This window comes from Oncorhynchus tshawytscha, linkage group LG09, assembly GCF_018296145.1.
Source record: "Oncorhynchus tshawytscha isolate Ot180627B linkage group LG09, Otsh_v2.0, whole genome shotgun sequence".
In the NCBI taxonomy this organism is placed as follows: Eukaryota; Metazoa; Chordata; class Actinopteri; order Salmoniformes; family Salmonidae; genus Oncorhynchus; species Oncorhynchus tshawytscha.
Window position 1 is genome coordinate 45,495,352 of NC_056437.1, and position 15,865 is coordinate 45,511,216.

General features: G+C 41.4%; 1 pseudogene; it reads right to left on the reverse strand.

Annotated features, from left to right (window-relative positions):
• Window positions 1-565: 565 nt before the first annotated feature.
• LOC112258022 overlaps window positions 566-15,865 on the reverse strand; it is a 95,704-nt pseudogene continuing 80,404 nt past the window's right edge.

Below are 15,865 nucleotides of genomic sequence, written 5' to 3' on the forward strand. Positions count from 1 at the left end.
CGGAGTTCACCAAATCTCCGGACACATCTCGTCTAGTAATCACAGTTGAGAGAAATACTCTTTAAAGTTTACAGAGGGCTATTGCAAGAAACTACATAAGAAAATGTATCAGGTAATATCCATTATTGCCTGTTTTTAGAATTGTAAATAGTTTTTGGGAGTTTTGAAATTAGGATCCTTTGCTCCGTACAAGGGCATAGAGCCATTGTATTGAAAGTATTTCGAAAATTCTAAAACAAATCTTTTCCTTAGGTAATTTGGCTCAAATAATGCAACAAAATCAATTGGTTTCAAATATTTAAAAAAATAAGTTTCCCTGCTGGGCAAGGATAGTCCCAACTGTCAGCAATCCCTGAGCTAATTTCCTGATATTCTACACATTTTGCCATGAGGCTGAGAAAGGATTTTGCCATTTTAAAGCTAGACTGAACAAAAATACAAATGCAACTTGTAGTGTGTTGGTCCCATGTTTCATGAGCTGAAATAAAAAGATCCCAGATATTAACCACACACAAAAAAGCTTATTTCTGTCTGTAATAAAGCCCTTTTGTGGGAAAAACTCATTCTGATTGGCTGGGCCTGGCTCCCCAGTGGGTGGGCCTGGCTGCCAAATGGGTGGGCCTATGCCCACCCATTTGTTCAGTATTATTCTAAAAATGTTTTTCATGACTTATGACGTAAGCGCGGGAGTGTGTGCGATGCCTGTGGGGGTGACATCCTGCTAACAGACATCAACACTAACATAACTTTAATATGCCAAAACTGGCAGTCTTGACACATTTCTGTTGTTGATATCTGTATGTATATGATACTGTATTTTGTCATTTACCGGAGTTCACCTTCAACACTTAAAAATCATTGACTGCTCCACAATTATAAAAAGCAGAGTCATATGATACAGAATTTATTTACAGAATAAAAATTTGCTTCAATAATTAATTAGGCAAACAGCTAAATCTGTGCTCGTTAGAAATATCACATGATTAAATATTGTCACATGATTAAATAAGGTTTTTACAGTGATGTGGTATACACACTGTATGCAAAGTCCTAGAGACAGCTAATGTCCAGAGGTCAATCTGACTGTACTCATCAAATGTACTTCATCAGTACATGAAGTGCACTAATAACACTGATTACTGTAGGTATGAATAGATATTGAAAGAAACTATTTAGCCTGCCTATGACAATAAGAGAAATGTTGAATTAAACTCTAAACCAAAATAGAATAGTGATTATAGTATATATAGTATGGACAAGCCTTAGTTGTAATCTAAAAATTGGACTTAGACATTTTATAAACAAAGCTCCTGATTAGTTGCCATGTTACAAGTTGTAATTTAATTGTTGGTTGTGCATTTGAGTATAGGTCAAGTAAAGGCAATTTGGTGATTGTTAATTAAGACAGGACCCAAGATATAAAACAACATCGGACAATCAGCCAAAACATTGTCATGGCCAAAACGTCAATCGTCACAATTCCCACTGACAATACAAAAAGAGAATTCTAGTCACAACGCCGCTGTCTTGCCTCCATCCCCTTAACCAACGATCCATGTACATTTCTTTAACACAAGTGCGTGGAGATGCATTATATTCATTCAATGTCTCAGACATTGCATTCAGACGACGTAGCAACATTGTGCCTGTAGTCCTGAGATGAGCAGTATCAGTAGAACAGACTCACTTCCCACTCTCTTTCATCCACAATATTTGGGAGAAAATCAGTCAAGTGAATCTGTGTGTGTATGTGTGTGTGCATGTCATTGATTTGACATGTTATGGCGGAAAGGTTGTATGTATCCCTCTCTGTTTTAATGAGACACGTGTAATAGATCTGAGAGCCCCCGAAGCCTACTACGGTCAACAGCGGGATCAATCACTTTACAGCTCACTTGCTGTTTCCACGGGAACCGCGCTGTTTGGTCATGGTGGTCAGCATCTGGCTGATGTAAGAGGTCAGGAGGTCGTCCATCTTGTAGCCCTGTGGTCACACAGACAAACAAGGTCAAAGGTACATTCATGTTTTTCCATACTTCATGGTTGCCTATGAATCAGACCTGTGTTCAAATATGTGTATCTGTAAAATACTATTGCAAGCACTTGATTGAGCTTGCCTGGCGCAATGGAGCCAACAGAATAGTCTCAAAAGTGAAAACCTGGTCAACTGTCACTCCAAGATGGCCTTATCAAACACTCAGCATTTAAACCCAGGTCTTCTATGCATTCATCATTTCAAGTTCCACAAAGCTACATAACCTCAGATGTACACCATAAAAAGGCTTTTCTATCTGCATACTGGCCAATTTCAGGCTAAGACAATTACTATGATTTTTGGGCACATGACACCTACAGTCTAGTCAAGTGTGATTTAAATGAAACCCTATTTTTCACTTCAGCATCTTGAGAAGACTTTGGTTAATAGACGGGTTGGTTGTTTAGCAACAAAGCCGATTTGTGTGCAACTATGGGGCAAACAGATATAGACAGGTGTGTGCCTTTCCAAATCATGTCCAATCAATTGAATTTACCACAGGTGGACAAGTTGTAGAAACATCTCAAGGATGATCAATGGAAACAGGATGCACCTGAGCTCAATTTCAAGTCTCATAGCAAAGGGCTACTAAATAAGGTATATCTGTTTTTATTTATTTTTTAAAATCTTTTTTTCACTTTGTCAATATGGGTTATTGTGTGTAGATTGATGAGGTTAAAAAATAATGTTATACATTTTAGAATAAGGCTGTAACATAAACTGTAGACAAAGTCAAGGGGTCTGAATACTTTCCGAAGGCACTGTTTGTGTGGAGGGTGAGGAATCTAAAATAGGCTAGCCCTAAATACTGTATACCAACACTGCCTGAGAGCCATTGACATCTCATGTCATAATAATGTCATAATGTCCAGTAGCTCACCAGTGAGGTCTCACACAGCAGCTTGGTGCCTCGGACCATGTTGCCGATGGTGATGTGGAAGTAGGTGTTTCCACTACTCCAGTTAGAGATCTTAGTGAATGGGTGAGTCGTTAAGATGTCCTGTTCAGGTGGGAATTGGAGAAATACACGTTTAGCACACACACATACACAACTTCCATGACACACACACACGTGCACACACACACACACACACACACACACACACACACACACACACACACACACACACACACACACACACACACACACACACACACACACACACACACACACACCTTTGACTTGGGGTCGATCAGGCTGACACCATGTTTGTTTATTGCTATCAAGAGGGTCTCTGGGAAGTTTGGATCAGTGGTTTGCTGTTGAATAGGAGAACATCTGTTAAGTGGTATCTTATAAATCTATAACGAACAACTTGAGTTTGTGAACTATTTTTTTATTAATCATAAAAATAAATACTGTGATTGAGGCAGACAATAGGTAAATGTACTGTATACACAGACAAAGACAATACAATACATAAAGAAAACAACAATACATCAAAAGAAAGTAGCAAGGAATTCACAGCAACTCTCTGAGCAGGTCAATAGCAATAGTCCATGACCTGAGATAGAGTTGAGTTTTCTGACCATTGATCAAGAAAAGGTAGTTGAATATTGGAACAAAAACCTCCTAAAGTACCAAACAGCACTCAAATGCACACGGTAACTCTAATGCACTAAATAATAACCCCACAAACAAAGATTATTCTGCCCCGGTTCTGCACAATAACCTGAATTCATACAGAAATCTATACAGCATTCCTATATACATCTTTACCTTGACTTCAAAGAAGGCCGAGCCAAATGTAGGCCACTTGAAGATGACTTTGAGGAATGATAGCTTGGCCTCCTCTCGAGTCTTCCCCGACTGCTTGTTGAAGAACGCCACTATAGACTGTGAGACAGAAAAACAAGCAGCAGAGTTTGCGACCAAATCTGATTTAAATCCTGGTTTCTTATGCACTCCCACTGACCTAAAGCTTAGGCATTTATTTGAGAAGCTAGAGCAAGTCTTTAGGTCTCGGGCAAGGTTACTCTTCACGCAAGCGTAGTTCACTAAACTACTGTACCTATGCTAAATTAGCACAAAATCCTTGCTCAGACAATTTAATTACCATGTTGTTTATATATTTTTGATGGCACAATGACTAGGACCATGGTCCCGATACAAAAATGTATTTGTTGCTGCGAACTTCCCGCAAGTAAATAGTGTGCCACAAAATCTAGTTTCAAGTTTTATTAGTCGTATGTACGGGATACAAATGATATACACCATCCAACGAAATGCTTACTTGGAGGTTCCTTCGTGACAATGCAACAACAATAAGAAATAATACAAGATACGAATATGAATATAAAGTAAATGGCTCAGTAGAATAGAATAAACATTTTAAGCATAAGTATAGTACAGAAAGGGACAATTATAGTCCAATATTTAAACGTGTTTTGGGGAAGGGGGGATTGGGGGGCAAGTGTTTAAATTGTGCAGTATTTAGCAATCATAATACGATTCTGGTAGCAGCAGTTGTGATGTGTGTGTAGCATGAATGTGTGTGTGTGTGTGTATACTGTATGTGTGGATGCGTGCATGTGTGCTAAATTAACGAGAATCAGAGCAGGTGGTCAGTCCAGTTCAGTGTTCAGCAGTTTGATGACTTGTAGATAGAAACTGTCTCGGAGCCTGTTGGTATCAGACCTCAAGCTCCGATACCGGTGTGTGTAGGCTTCTTGATGATGTTGCGGGCTTTCCTCATGCGCAGTTTTGAGTAGATGTTCAGATGGGTGGGAGCATGGTCCTAGTGATGTACTGGGCCATCTTCACCACCCGCTGGAGGGCCTTGCAATCCTGGCACCACAATGCAAGTTTACCTACCTCCTCCGTATAGGCTGACTCGTCATTGCTGGTTATCAGGCCTACAACCATGGTGTTGTCAGCAAATTTGATGCAGTTGTGGGGGAACAGGGAGTACAGCAGAGGGCTGAGGACATACCCCTGGGGGGTCCCTGTGTTAAGAGTCAGTGTGGAGGTGTTGTTGCCAATCCTCACAGCCAGTGTTCTGCCCGTCAGGAAGTCCAGGATCCAGTTGCAGAGAGTGGTGTCCAGACCAGGGCTCTGAGCTAGGTGTCGAGCTTGGAGGGAACAATAGTGCTGAATGCTGAACTGTAGTCAATGAACAGCATTCTCACATAAGTGTTCCTCTTGTCCAGATGGGTTATTGGCCGTGTGAATAGCGATGGAAATGGCATCTTCTGTGGATCTGTTAGAGCAGTAGGCAAATTGGAGTGGGTCCAGTGTGCCTGGCATGCTGTCCTTGATGTGGGTCATGACCAGCTTGTCGAAGCACCATTTGATGACAGGGCGATATTAATTTTGGTATGTCACCTTGTTTTTCTTGGACACTGGGACGATGGTGTCCTTGAAGCATGTGGGGACTACAGCCTGGGACAGGGACAGGTTGAAGATGTCCAAGAAGACGCCCGCCAGCTGGTCAGCAGACACTCTGAGGACGAGGCCAGGAATGTCATCTGGGCTGGCAGCTTCATGACTATTCATTGTTTTGAGAGTTCCCCACGTCAGCCTCGGAGAGTGAAAGCACCTGGTCCGGAGCAGCGAGAGTCTTCTCCGATGGCTCGGTATTGTCTGCCTCCAAACGAGCATAGAATGTATTAAGCTCGTCTGGGAGCTATAAATAGTGCCAGAAGTTTGCAAATGTTTGCCACTAGTGGTGGATCTGCCGCAATAATAATACTTATTGCCACTAGTGGCAAACAGTTCGCCAGACTCCAGCAAAAATCAGATTTTTTCTCTCACTACTTCCATTTATCTGCATGTCCAGCCCTTATATTTTGCCTCACAATTAAGTGTTTTACCATTTTCTTTTCAGGACAACCAGGGCTAAAAGCAGAACACAAAAAAAGAATGTCCACCAAGCAAATATCTGATAAAAAATAATTCAGTAAGTACAGAAATTGTTTGCTCGGAAATTAATATCCAACTAGTTAGTGACAACCGTGTAGTTTGTGACAGAAACAATGTGAACTTATTAGAGTATTATAGACACTATGTCCTGGGATTTCCTGCGATCGTCTATGTAGAAGAACTCCTTACCTTCTATCTACTCATGTGTGGCTTATGAGCGTCACAGATCAAAACAGCATTACATGTTCGTGAGAGTCTCAGCTTTTCATAGATGAGCTCAAACCATTCAGACTTTACAGACATTTTAGTGAGAAGAACTGGCTCCGGACCCCTTCGGGATCCACCCTCACAAACACCACTCTGGCTCAGGCACACAATGTTTAAAACGGGTTAGAAGTCCAAATCGTGGAGACGAGTCAACATCCCTATGGTGTTCACATTTCTCTCATGTAAATGTCGGAACTACATAAAAATATTTTTTTAAATATATTTATTTAGCATTCTGATGATTTCATGTTGTATTGGATTTATTTTTATCTGTTAAGAAATTGAATACATGTTGTTTAGTGTATTTTCAAAATGTTGTATGTTGAGTTTTGTTTTCTCTGTGAGAAGCAAGTTAATTTAAAATGATGTGATTTGGTTTATGTAGATAAAACATTTCAATGTTTTTAATACATAAAGTAACCAAAAACTTGATCTAATTTCCATAATCAGTAGAATGTTTCCTAGAATTGTTTGCCAGAAGTTCACAAGTCACCGCATATTTGCCGTAATAGTTTGCCACAAAACCAATTTGCATGTGGAAATTTGAGCTTGCTGCATATTTGCGGCAAATTGGACAAATATTTGCCACAACTGTTTGCCAGAAGCGGTAAGGGTATTCACAAAGAATGGGATCTACATTCAGGAACCCCTCTTATTCTTTATGACCTAAAATGCAAAACTGATCGTAGATCAGCACTCGTATAGTTTTTCTCGATCAGGGCACGCAGTCCAGATAAACTAGTCCTATAGGAATTCTGATTTTACAACTCACCCGTTTCCAGACCTCAGGCGAGAGGTGTCTAATCTGGTCCTGAGGAATCAGCTCCTTCAGCATCTTGGGAACGTTGGGAAACTGGGATTTGTCTTCCTCGAACTTCACCCTGTAGATCAGAGCTCCCAGCTGGAAAACCTCTTCTCGGGAACACTTGTGGTAACCACAGAGATATTTGGGAAGCTCCTGAAGAGAGAGCAGTGAGTAGGGTCAATACACTTAAACAAATATGCAGACAGTCAAGCACATATGAGCGCACACACACAAGAATGCACTGTGGTGTAAAGTACTTATGTAAACATATTTTAAAGTACTAAGTCGTTTTTTAGGGGTATTTGTACTCTGATCTGGCAGACTCACTAAACACAAATGCTTCTTATGTAAATTCTGTCTGAGTGTTGGACTGTGCCCGTGGCTATCCGTAAATAAAATACACATTTTAAAATGATGCCGTCTGGTTGAAGGAATTTTACTTTTGATACTTAAAGGTGTTTTATGTCACACGATCTGTGACGACTTCAAGCATGAATTATTATGGACAACTCATGAACTACAGTGCCTTGCAAAAGTATTCATCCCGCTTGGCATTTTTTCCTATTTTGTTGCATTACAACCTGTAATTTAAAATTATTTTTATTTGGATTTCATGTAATGGACATACACAAAATAGTTCAAATTCGTGAAGTGAAATTTAAAAAATTACTTATTTAATTGAAAAAGGAAAAGTGGTGCATACATATGTATTCACCACCTTTGCTATGACGCCCCTAAATAAGATCTGGTGCAACCTATTACCTTCAGAAGTCACATAATTAGTTAAATAAAGTCCACCTGTGTGCAATCTAAGTGTCACATGATCTGTCACATGATCTCAGTATATATATACAAACACCTGTTCTGAAAGTCCCCAGAGTCGGCAACACCACTAAGCAAGGGATATCACCAAGCAAGCGACACCATGAAGACCAAGGAGCTCTCCAAAGAGGTCAGGTACAAAGTTGTGGAGAAGTATAGACCAGGGTTGGGTTATAAAAAAATATCTGGAACTTTAAACATCCCACAGAGCACCATTAAATACATTATTTAAAAAATGGAAAGAATATGGCACAACAACAAACCTGCCAAGAGAGGGCCATACACCAAAACTCACGGACCAAGCAAAGAGGGCATTAACCAGAGAGGCAACAAAGAGACCACTGATAACACTGAAGAAGCTGCAAAGCTCCACAGCGGAGATTGGAGTAACTGTCCATAGGACCACTTTAAGCCACACACTCCACAGAGCTGGGCTTTACGGAAGAGTGACCAGAAAAAAGCCATTGCTGAAAGAAAGAAATTAGCAAACACGTTTGGTGTTCGCCAAAAGGCATGTGAGAGACTCCCCAAACATATGGAAGAAGGTACTCTGGTCAGATGAGACTAAAATTGAGAAATTTGGCCATCAAGGAAAATGCTATGTCTGGAGCAAACCCAACACCTCTCATCACCCTTAGAACACCATCTCCACAGTGAAGCATGGTGGTGGCAGCATAATGCTGTGGGGATGTTATTACATCGGCAGGAACTGGGAAACTGGACAGAATTGAAGGAATGATGGATGGCGCTAAATACAGGGAAATTCTTGAGGGAAACCTGTTTCAGTCTTCCAGAGATTTGAGACTGGGACGGAGGTTCACCTCCCAGCAGGACAACGATCCTAAGCATACTGCTAAAGCAACACTTGAGCGGTTTAAGGGGAAACATTTAAATGTCTTGGAATGGCCATTTAAATGTCTTGGAAAGGCCAGACCTTAATCCAATTGGGAATCTGTGGCATGACTTAAAGATTGTTGTACACCAGTAGAACCCATCCAACTTGAAGGAGCTGGAGCAGTTTTGCCTTGATCCCAGTGGCTAGATGTGCCAAGCTTATAGAGACATACCCCAAGAGACTTGCAGCTATAATTGCTGCAAAAGGTGGTTCTACAAAGTATTGACTTTGGGAGGGGTGAATAGTTATGCACGCTCAAGTTTTCAGTTTTTTTGTTGTATTTATCTTCAAAGTGGTAGGCATGTTGTGGAAAACAAATGATACAACCCCCCCCCCCAATTTAATTCCAGGTTGTAAGGCAACAAAATAGAAAAAATGCCAAGTGGGGTGAATACTTTCGCAAGCCACTGTAAAACATATTTTGATTGAAGTCATGTATTATATTGAATGTAGGCTACCTGTTCTGCATGTGTTCATAATGTGTAGAACTCCCTTGGCTGAGAGGGTATGCTATTGGCAGTGGTGTAGGCCTAGTGGAGAGTAAATGCAAATAAACGCTGTTTACCCACTTTTTTTTAAATGCATTGAAATTAAATGGGAGCATTACTTTTTTGTACTGTGACTGCCAATCAGAGTTTACCCACCTTTTTATTTTACTACTAGGCCTACATCACTGGCCTATTTGAAGTTCATGGCAATACACATAGCCTAGTCTAGTAAGTTGACCGTGTGTGGAAGGGTGACCATCCCACTTTTCCTGGGACAGTTTCAACCCCATTTCAAGTGTTCCAACTTTCCATGTTTCAAAAAAGGTCAATTTGTCAGCAAGACCATCAATTAATCTAGGCCTAATCATTGGCAATCACTGAATGTCATTAGGCATACTTTCTGGTGTTTTGTAACAGATGTATATTTCCATTCATCAAATGGCACGAGTATACATGAAGTTTGGATGCTGGAATTATTTTGGAGTGGATAAACAACTTTTTGAAGTGATTTGTTTGACAATCAGATGAAAATATCCTGACTGGTTGTGTTCATGCCACATTAAAAGATTATTTATTTATTTTGACCATTTAAATGACTCTGCGCACACACACACACACACACACACACACCTGGTAGTAGTGAAAGATGGAGTCGGCCATGGAGTCTTTCCCTGGCATGGTATTGGTCCACAGTTTCTTCATGAAGAACACCTGATAGCTCAGTGAAGGCACTATACCTACAGATGGACGAGAGAGAGAGATTCAGGACATACTTCTCATTTTAATACATCTACATAGATGGCAAGTTCCCAAACCCAGAAAGGAGAGCCGCACACTCTAGGAGCTCAGATGCAAAATTGTAATATCCAACGTTTCGACAGTCAAGCTGTCTTCACCAGGGTATGATGAAGACAGCTTGACTGTCGAAACGTTGGATATTACATTTTTGCATCTGAGCTCCTAGAGTGTGCGGCTCTCCTTTATTTTCAAGTTTTCTACTCCGCTGGCCAGCACCTCGCCTAAATAGGTGTGCGTTTCTTTTTCTTCTAGAAAGTTCCCAAACCCAAGCCTAACCTTCACCTAGCATTAACCCTTGCCACAACGTGTTGACATGACACACCATGTTTGATGAAATGTTTATGTGGCCCAACCCTGAAGGCCGCACTGGGTGCTGAAAGTTGTATCATCAATTCATCCTTAGGATTAATAGGATGGTTGACTTTCTGTCTTTCTTTCTTGTGGACCAAGCAAATGTCAGATGCCTACGGGAAAGCTGAAAGGAAGCTTCTTTGAGGCTTTAGAGAACTCATATTTTGATCAGAGTGACACAGATCTAAGATTAAATATGGTTGTTTCTCTGAGAAAATACCACAAATATCTTGTTGTTATTGAATAAAGCACATTTTTGTCTTGGAGATTTAAAAGGTGATAAAGAACAGATCTAATCATGGATAAAAAAAAATGTTTACCTTTACTTAACTAGGCAAGTCAGTTAAGAACAAATTCTTATTTTCAAGGAACAGTGGGTTAACTGCCTTGTTCAGGGGCAGAACAACAGACTTGTACCTTGTCAGCTAGGGGATTTGAACTTGCAACCTTTCAGTTGCTAGTTCACCACTAACACTCTAAACACTAGGCTACGCTACCTTTCTACTGAATCTAGGGCCCTCTACAGTCAAGACATGTCTTTACCGTCCTTTGCGGGTCTAGCTTTTTTGATCCAGTCGGTCAGATGCCTTACAAAGTCAAAGAAGAAATCCCCCTCAGGCACACTGATGACCTGGAAACAACCAGCAAAGGTCAAAGGTCAAACATAAATATTGATACAGTTTATCTAGAATTTGAATCACCCTCACATTCGGACAGTAGTGAAATCTTACAAAAATAAAATTGGTGTAAACTCCTAGTGGAAGTAGAGAGAGGTATAGAATCTTTCAAAACAGCCCTGTTTTGAATGATTAAGATCTGTGACTCATACTGTAATATACTGTATATAATTTGGATAAATATTATGAAATTATATATATTATTTGGGTGTATTTTTGTATGTTATAAGAACACAGTCTTGTACTGATCCAGAGGGCAAACTTTTGCATGGGTCATAATGTTTTCTAGTTGTGGAAACATCAGATTACAACCAGACATGACCAGATTGCAAACAGGAGAAGTCTTTTTTCATGAAGTCATCAAGAAGTCAGGGAAAGATGTCATATGTTGGTTGTTATCTGGTCATATAAACAGATTACAACCAGTTAAATACGTCATGTTTAAAAAACATAATTTTACAACCAGTATACAACCTGACCACAAAGTTTTAAAAAACACGTCCTAATGACGTCATTGCAACCAGTTTTTCTTGCTGGTGAGGCTTATCAGTAAAAGGGGAAACAGCTGCACTGTTCACCCCAGCACCTTTGTTATTATTTTAGTTTTGTTGATGAAATGGAGGAGAGGCGCATCCAGCATCACTGTAAAGAAAAGTCCCAGTACCTATTCTGCTGTTTTATCACACCTGCAATGATGTCTGAGGGAGAAAAAAAAAACGGTATTCTTTGTTTGAAGTAGTTTCTTTGTTGTTGTAATATCACAAATGGACAGTTTTACCACTGTGGATTTCAGATGTAATATCGGTCATATACTAGTAGTGTACCTTGTCAGTGATCTTGACAAACAGGCTGAAACCCTCAGAAGACTTGAGCAGCAGTCTGCCTGAGATGTTCAGAGAGAACTCTTTGGCCTTGGTGCTCGACTCCACCTTGAAAGCCTGTAAAAAAAAAGCTACATTTACACTATTTGCAATAAAATTGACCACACAATACGTTCCAGGTTAGAATAAGTCAGCATGTGTGCTGTATTTGTCTCTGTTACCCAGCAAACACACAACATTGTCTCAATGTTGACTTCACGTTTTGGGCTTCATTCACAATCAACAACATTGAGGAGGTTGACCTCTCACCTCATCTGTGTTATCCGGGAAGAACACTTTGTGAAAGATCTCCGTGGTCTTGTGCTGGATGGCCTCCACCTCCACCAGGTGAGGCGGGTACTTCCTGGATCCATTACTGTATTAGTAAGGAGAGAGCATTATGGGTACAGAGCAGTATGGGTACTGTAGTACATCATGCTACAATTAGTTGGACTGTTAGTTCACCCAGAGGAAGACAATAGAAAGACAAAGGAAGGAATATGAGTAAGATGGCATGGATCTTGAGTGGCTCTCGAGTTAAGAGCCGAATCCTTACTTGAGATCCACACACATAACTCAAATGCTTTTGTAAATCTTGCATGGATCTCAAATTAGGATTTGTCCCTTGCGTAAATACATCAGTCTTAGCTGAGAAACTCAATTAAATAAAATGATACTTTTGCCAAAATGGTTGAGCCTGTAATGTGTGTATATGTCAAAACACTTAAAGTAAATATACTTTACAAGCGGGTAAGATATACCGTAAGGCCTTCTGGAGTCTCTGCATGCAGTCGGGGGCGAGGTGATGGTGCTTCTTAGCCTGGAGGAACTTCTGGACGTGGGGTAGCAGAATGTTACTGGGGGGAACAGACCTGTACAAAGCCACAGCAGCTCCCAGCCCTTCTCCTCACTGTACCTACACACCCACCCACACACACACACACAGGCAGGCAGACAAACACATGCAGGCAGACAGACACGCCACAGCCACATACGCACCATGGTCAATCCCCATATGACAACAACATCCCTGAGAGAGTACATGTGTGTGTAGACTGCACAGTCAGACATACTTGATGTGGTTCTCTGTGATCTGTTTGAGGATCTGACAGTAGATCTCGTCTTTGAGTGGCTCTGCCTTCAGCGCTCCCTCAAAGATCTGGTCGGTCAGCTCGTTGACCAAACGTGCTCGCTTGGACGGGTAGTCACCCATATACTTCATCAGGGGTGCAGGGGAGCGGTCAAGGACCATGACAAAACATTGACCACAAGGCTACACACGCTAAACACAGACATAAAACCATGATGCATTACTACATAATGTACAGTGACTACATAATGTACAGTTTGTTACAGCTTTATTTTAAAATGGATTAAATTGTTTTTTCCTCATCAATCTACACACAATAGCTCATAATTAAAAAACTGAAATATCATATGTACATAAGTATTCAGACCCTTTACTCAGTACTTTGTTGAAGCACCTTTGGCGGTGATTACAGCATCAAGTCTTCTTGGGTATGACGCTACAAGCTTGGCACACCTGTATTTGAGAAGTTTCTCCCATTCTTCTCTGCAGATACTCTCAAGCTCTGTCAGGTTGGATGGGGAGTGATGCTTCACAGCTATTTTAAGGTCTCTCCAGAGTTGTTCGATCGGGTTCAAGTCTGGGAACTGGCTCGGCGACTCAAGTACATTCAGAGTCTTGTCCCGATGTCACTCCTGCGCTGTCTTGGCTGTGTGCTTTGGGTCGTTGTCCTGTTGGAAGGTGAACCTTCGCCCCAGTCTGATGTCCTGAGTGCTCTGGAGCAGGTTTTCATCAAGGATCTCTCTGTACTTTGCTCTGTTCATCTGTGCCTCCATCCCGAATAGTCTCCCAGTCCCTGCCACTGAAAAACATCCCCATAGCATGGTGCTGCCACCACCATGTTTCACTGCAGGGATGGTGCCAAGCTTCCTCCAGACATGAAGCTTGGCTATTCAGGACGAAAAGTTCAATCTTGGTTTAATCATACCAGAGAATCTTGTTTAGGTAACTTTTGGCAAACTCCAAGCAGGCTGTCATATGCCTTTTACTGAGGAATGGCTTCCGTCTTGCCACTCTACCATAAAGGGCTGATTGGTGGATTGCGGCAGAGATGGTTGTCCTTCTGGAAGGTTCTCCCAGAGCTCTGTCAGAGTGACCATCGGGTTCTCTGTCACCTCCCTGACCAAGGCCCTTCTCCCCCGATTGCCTAGTTTGGCCTGGTGGCCAGCTCTAGTAAGCGTCTTGGTGGTTCCAAACTTCTTCCATTTAACAATGATGGAGGCCACTGTGTTCTCGGAGACCTTCAATGCTGCAGAAATGTTTTGCTACCTTTCCCCATATCTGTGCCTCGACACAATCCTGTCTCAGAGCTCTATAGACAATTCCATCGACGTCAAGGCTTGGTTTATCTCGCACCGTCAACTGTTGGGCCTTGTATAGACAGGTGTGTGCCTTTCCAAATCATGTCCAATCAATTAAATTCACCCCAGATGGACTCTGTATAGAAACATCTCAAGGATGATCAAACAGGATGCACCTGAGCTCAATTTCGAGTCTCGTGGCAAAGTGTCTGAATACTTATGTAAATAAGGTATCTCTGTTTTAAAAATGTCAAAACACCTGTTTTTGCTTTGTCATTATGGGGTATTTTGTATAGATTGCTGAGGATTTTTATTTATTTAATCAATTTTAGAATAAGGCTGTAACGTAAAGAAATGTGGAAAAAGTTAAGGGGTCAGAATACTTTCCGAAGGCACTGTACATAATTTATTTGACCTTTTATTTAACTAGGCAGGTCTGTTAAGAACAAATTCTTATTTTCAATGACGGCCTAGGAACAGTGGGTTAACTGCCTTGTTCAGGGGCAGAACGACAGATTTCTTTTACCTTATCAGCTCAGGGATTCGATCTTGCAACCTTTCGGTTACTAGTCCAACGCTCTAACCACTAGGCTACCTGCTACCATGACCTGTTGAGGTTTGCATCACATTTAAAGATATAGTTCACCCAAATTACAGATTGGTTTCATTACCCAGTAGGCAGTCTATGGGCAAGGTTAGATAGCTGGCCATTCTCTCCAAATGCTAACGGTTTAGCATCCAAAAATCAATGCACGTCAATATGTTAAACGTAATGTAACCCCTCTTCAAAGGGTGAGACACTCTAGACCCAAACTGCTACAGACCTATATCCATCCTGCCCTGCCTTTCTAAAATATTCGAAAGCCAAGTTAAAAACAGATCACCGACCATTTAGAATCCCGCTGTACCTTCTCCACTATGCAATCTGGTTTCCGAGCTGGTTATGGCTGCACCTCAGCCACGCTAAAGGTCCTAAATGATATCATAACCACCATAGATAAAAGACCGTACTGTGCAGCCGTTATCATCGACCTGGCCAAGGCTTTCGACTGTGTCAATCACCGCATTCTTATCGACAGACTCAAATGACTGCCTCGCCTGGTTCACCAACTACTTCTCAGATAGAGTTCAGTGTGTAAAATCGGAGGGCCTGTTGTCCGGACCTCTGGCAGTCTCTATGGGGGTGCCACAGGGTTCAATTCTCGGGCTGAGTCTTTTCTCTGTATATGTCGATGATGTCGCTCTTGCTGCTGGTGATTCTCTGATCCACCTCTACGCAGACGACACCATTCTGTATACATCTGGCCCTTCTTTGGACACTGTTAACAAACCTCCAAAGAGCGTCAATGCCATACAACACTCCTTCCGTGGCCTCTAACTGCTTTTAAATGCTAGTAAAACTAAATGCATGCTCTTCAACCGATTGTTGCCCGCACCCGCCCACCCGACTAGCATCACTACTCTTGACGGTTCTGACCTAGAATATGTGGACAACTACAAATACCTAGGTGTCTGGTTAGACTGTAAACTCTACTTCCAGACTAACATTAAGCATCTCCAATCCAAAATTAAATCTAGAATTGGCTACCTATTTCGCAACAAAGCCTCCTTCACTCA